The sequence below is a fragment of the Aedes aegypti genome, chromosome 2 (genome assembly GCF_002204515.2).
Source record: "Aedes aegypti strain LVP_AGWG chromosome 2, AaegL5.0 Primary Assembly, whole genome shotgun sequence".
Classification (NCBI taxonomy): Eukaryota; Metazoa; Arthropoda; class Insecta; order Diptera; family Culicidae; genus Aedes; species Aedes aegypti.
In genome coordinates, this window is record NC_035108.1 from 181,178 (window position 1) to 187,177 (window position 6,000).

Consider the following 6,000-nt stretch of genomic DNA (forward strand, 5'->3'; position numbering starts at 1 on the left):
TTCGTGATATACGAATGAAGAAATAACACGACGTAACAAAAACTACATTTTTGCAATTCGGTTGCATATCGGCCTACTTTTTATCAAGGGAATGACCAACAAAACGGCCTACTTTTCCTACCGATACAAACAGTGCTGAAAAGTGTTACTTTTCAGCACTAATAACGGTATCGAAAAGTTGCACTTTTCAGTACTGTTTTGGGAGTTTTGAAATCAACATCGGATCACCTCCATACGCCATTTATTGAATTGCTCTGAATTCTTCAATGACTTTGTTGACTAAGTTCTGATTATACATCTATTTGACGAACCCAATTTAGTCAGATTAGGCTCTTAGAATCAGAAGCTAGTTGACCGTGAGGAATTCTGAGTCTAGAGCAGGCAGTAAAATTTATGAGTTCACTGTCAAAAAAGACGGGAGCGCATTGTGGCTATTCATGTATACTTGTAGATAGGTAATTCAGCACATGAATAGCTTACAATATGGTAGAAAATTGTAAACGGCGTCTTATCTGGTCTGCCTTTCAAATCAGCAGTTCCTGGTCTGCCACTAGAATCAGCAATGAAGGTGTGAAAATGTGTGACTGTCATTGCACAGCCTACCTGATTGAGAAATACGGAGCACAGCCTACCTGATTGAGAAATACTGAACCTGATTGAGAAATAACGCATGGATACCAATGTGGATTTTCTTGAAATGTCTCTAAAAATCTAACTTTAACGGCATCTTCCGTTATTGCAAAAAATGTTGTATGCAACTCATTGCAAAACTCGATTTTTTCAGCACTCGTCGTATTTATCCAACTCGGCGAGCCTGTTGAAAAAATCATCATTTTGCAACTTGTTGTATAAATAACTATTTTGGATGTATTAAGGATCAAATTATGTGTCTCTAGTAGATTTGGGGTTGCTGAATTTTTGATGTCGTTCGCAGAAATGTTCCAAAAAGTCACAAATTCGAGCTACAGGTCGCCAAAGTTGTATAAACATTGCTCACTTAAAATGTGAGTATTAATGTTCACATTTATTTAAGTACAAGTGGTCCCGGCAAACTTCGTCTTGCCATCAAGTAGGCTGTTGAAAAACGCTATGGATGGTCCCATACAAATAACAGTCCCGTTCACTCTCGTTTTTCCAACTTTCCCGGTGAATATCCGGGGATTTTTATACACACGAACACGTCGGAATCCTTGACGAACAGAACGGAGAATAAATCATTCAAATCCGTTGATCCGTTCGTAAGTCATTTCGTGACATACAAACACCATTCCATTTTTATTTATATAGATGATTTATCAAACTTTTTAGTTATCTAATATTGCTGTTTGCATTTGACGTGCAAATCCAGTCTCACTGCGCTTCAAACGCGGTAACACAAAGTAACCAAAGGATACTAAGCAACCATGATCCATATCACCGCCAACGTAGCAAAGCAGTGATTCATTTTGAACTAAACGCGAGCCAAAAGTGAACTGAACGCGTTCTAATTTTGCACAAGAACCTAGTAAGCATTGAACTCTCGTGCAAGATTCTGCACCTGCTCAAGAACGGCTCGTTCACTTTAAAATGCACAACAAAGCTGAAAACCAGAAAAACTACTTCAGAACATATTGAATTCATGGCATTACAAATATATGGAACCATTAAAGTTTCCAAACATCCTTGCTGAACTTCCGCATTGAAATATGTCGTGTATCTGCCTCGAAGACAGTTTTCAATTTACGTTCAGTTTTCAGCTCGCTCGAGTTCAAATTTTTGAACTGCTCATTGTTCAAGCCTACTTGATCCCTCGTTCAAAAGTTTGAACTTGAACGCAAACTGAACGCGTTCAAATGCAACACTGTAGCAAAGAAAACTAATCTTTGACTTCGCCTTCCTTGATAATAATCTTACCGCATTTGGTGTTCCCGCATTTGATATTTGCATTTCAAATGCACACAGCAATACGTCAAGCATGCAGAGTATCACTTAAAACTTTTATTTAAAATACAGTCAACTCTTCCTATCTCGATTAAACTTAGGTTAAATCGACTTTTTCAACATGCTAGCAGTCGCCATACAAAATTCTTCGTTTCTCTTATATGGAAAAATACAATACTTTTCTAAACCATCGAAAAATAACTTTTGAACATTGCACATACTATGAACTGTTTTTGATAAGAATTCTTTAACACATGAAGTTTGAATTCTCTGGCAAAGTTATCAGAAAAATCGCCGTACAAACTGGTTAACCTGCATGGAAGTTCACAGAAATCGTCAAATTCTGCATATTGAACAATATCTCAAAAACTAGACGTGCTATGATATTTTTGTAAACGGCAACGAATCAAGCAGCCCTAAATTCAATAAATAGTGGTATTTTGGTTCTTGAGACAAAAACGTGTTCCGCAGTGTAAGCAATTGGCAAAGAAAGCTCGCAGTCAATATCTGTAGAAGTGCTAAGCTGAGAAGCAGACTTTGTCTCATTTAGGTCGTAACACCAACAAAGAAAAAAAAAAAAATAGGCTTCTCAATTGCATCATTGTAGTATTTCGAATGTTGCTCGCTATTATTGCAGCTCCTTGCTAAAGTTCTAAATATCCCATCTCCCCTGTTCATTTGAATTGTTTGTTTTATCTTCAAAAAGAAAATTGTAACAGCGCAGTGAACAATACCTGTCGGAAGCGAGTTAACAGTCCTTCAGTATTAGAAAACTGATGTTCTGAATAAGTAATTAATTATTCCCCTTTGTCCGAGGTCACCAAAATGCGGCCCGCGAGCCACACTTGATGTCTGTATCCCTTAAATCTAAATCTGGAAATTATTTTCTTCGAATGTCTGTTCTACTCCCAAAGTTATCAAGAACATCAAACAAAATTATTACGATGACTATCCACTATCAGAATAAAAAATGGTCGAGGAATCAAGGCTAGGGATCACTGCCCTATGTCGTGCACAAGCTATAGAGCATTGTTGAAAGGTTGACGCTGAGAAAACTGACTTCTAGCGGAGCTCTTCGGAAATTTGTAATTTACATCGTGTATTTTTTGCCTAATTTCAAAAGACTCGAACATCGTCATCCGCCATTTGGCTGCATAGACTGAAACTTAACACTAGACAACAGTCATTTCTCCGTTGCCGACTTACACTTCGACTATCACATTTTTTACGAAATGTCTGCTCCTTTTGCGGTGGGTTTGCATTCTTCGCGCCTATCACTCTGTTCTGTCATCATATCGAACATTTTTATGCAAAATGTCTTAATGTGAAATGGGACACTCACCTTGAACATAGTATATCTAGTTAGATTTCTTATCTTCATTGCGCATTTGCACCAGTAAAAGTGGATAGACTCTGGTAATAATGGGAAAAAACTCGATGTTGAACCGATTGTACTTAAATAAACAACAAAGAACGAAACAATAAATGATTATTCTATTTGTATGTCAATTTGAAATTATGACATCAATTTCGTCGTTCATATCTACTGCGTTTATGAAAAACTGCTTCTTCGTAAAAGTTGCATTTTGTAACTACACACTGTTCGATATCGGTGATCATTAATTTTAGAACATTGTATATTAATTATTCTGTTATAATTATTTGCTCTCAAGGCTAAACAAAATACCAAAAAGTAAATTGTAGTATGTATTTAATTTTGTAAAAACAATAAATCAGCTTGAAGGTAAAACCTAAGCCGTAAATCCCATTCTACTTGTAAATATGGTTAAGTCAGCGGATATTAATTATCAACCAAAGTCTCTCCAATCAAAGTTAAAAGTAGGGTCAACCAGTTGAAAATGTAAATACATGAAAATGCTTTCAATCGTAAATGTAAGCAAAATTGTACTTTATAAATAGTATAAGTCTCAAATCTACAAAAGATACATCGAATGTTCCTCTATATAGTGAATAAATACTAGGTTTTACATAAGAAAAAGCAACTATCAAATAATTACTGTTATATTCATGATAACTTTGATATGCAAAAACATTAAAGAAAATTTACTTTAAATTATATTTTACTGTATCCGAAATGTCATTAGGAGAGGGTGGGGTACTCTTGGAATCTAGTTTACCTGTAAAGTATGGTACACAAATTATGTCACGCTAAATTTCAACTTTTTCGACCCCCTCTTTCCCCTTCGTCACACTTTTTGTATAAGTCCTCCGAAAATTTTGTAAGGCTTGTCACGCTTGGCTTGACCCTCTACCCCTCCTTGAAGCGTGACATAATTAGTGCATGACCCCAAATTATGTTGCAAGATGTTAAAAAAAACACTGAAATTGGATTGTTTATACAACATGATAATAGAACGAAGAAATAGAACAATTTTTAACATTTTATGTTCATTGTATTCAAAAGTATATTGTTAAACTCAAAGAGAAAATATATTTCTCAAAAACTTATTCAAACAGACTCAAGTCAAAAAAGTATACAAACTTACTTTACCGATTCTACGTGTTTCGCAGACGAAATTCTACACACTTTGCTCTAAACCAACTCGATTTTTCACTTTTAGAACGTTTACTTTCCGGATTTACAAAACGACGAAAGTAAGATTTTCAACTTTCGCTACCTAACCACTACTTTCGCCGCTCCGCTGTATGGAGAGACGAAGTGACTTAACCACGAATCAAAACAAAACATTACTTAAGTCGATTTTACACTGGTACAAAAAACGTCGAAAGTAATTTTGTAATAAAAATTTTGTGGGAAATAACAGGAACTCCTTAGTTTTTGAATGCGAGCTTATTGTATGCAAAATTTAAGCAATGTACACGGCGAAAAAATGTCAAAAAGGGTATTCATTTTCAAACAGTTTTAGAAAACAGGTTGTGATTCTTCTAAATTTTCTAATTTTCTCAAAACCGTAAGGAAGTTACTTACGTCGATTTGAAAAAGTAATCGAGATTTGTTGTTTTCATAAAAAAGCAGAGGTGCTATTTGCCCTTACGGCACACTTACCTCAAAATCAGCTTAAAACTGTGGAAGTGTTGTCAATGTTGTTATTTTTTTATGTAAAGTTGAATGCAAATTCAACTTTACATAAAAACTTCGTAGGCTTCGTGGCCGTGCGGTTTGTGTCACCAAGCATTTAGTAGCATCGAGTCAAGGAGTCAAGGTTCGATTCCCGCCTCAGTCCGGAAAACTTTTCGTCAGGAATGTATTTTCGACTGTGCCACTGGGCGTTGCATGCTAGTCCGTTGTCTAATGTGGTGCTTCCTAGAAAGGGCAAATCGTCCACTGGAAGCATTAATGTGTCGGTGTCCTTTTTGTATTAATTTAATTCGTTGCAGTTTTCCAGGGGGGGACATGAACCAATAATTAAAAACCCAACATTGATTCATCATGGCGTCCAGTAATTTTGTTTTGATGGTTTTGGAAGGGATAAAACATATGTTTTTATGATGCATAAAACAGTAAACAAAGTGATGAACAAAGGAAAAAAAACGATGTTTGTCGCTATTTTTAATCCTTGAAACATTTTTTTCCGGTTTTTGGGCCTTATTTCCTAAAAGTAGCACTATCAGTACTTGAGCCGTATACTCTAAAATCAGGTGCAAGTTAGGATGAAACGACCAGAAAGTAGATACTAAAACGTGAAGTACACATACTATGTGAAGATGCGTCGAAATGTATGCATATGACAGCCTCAGCAGTTTTATCGTCACACTGCAGTAAACTGCTCCATACAACCAGAACAAGACCTGATACAATAATCGTTGCATATACATACAATTTAATGTTTTATTATCGATAATGTAAGATAACAAGAACAACATTATACAATATTTGAAAGATTCTTTGCAGAATCTAGCTGTCACTAGTTGGGTCAACATAATTGAGAATTGCCAATAGGAGCCTTCCTTAGCCAAATAGTTAGAGTCATGCTGAAGGTCTCTGGGTTCTATTCCCGATCGGTCCAGGATCTTTTCGTAATGGGAATTTTTTTGACTTCCCTTGGCCGTCTCACCGTACCTGCCCACGATGTACGAATGCGAAAATGGCAACTTTGG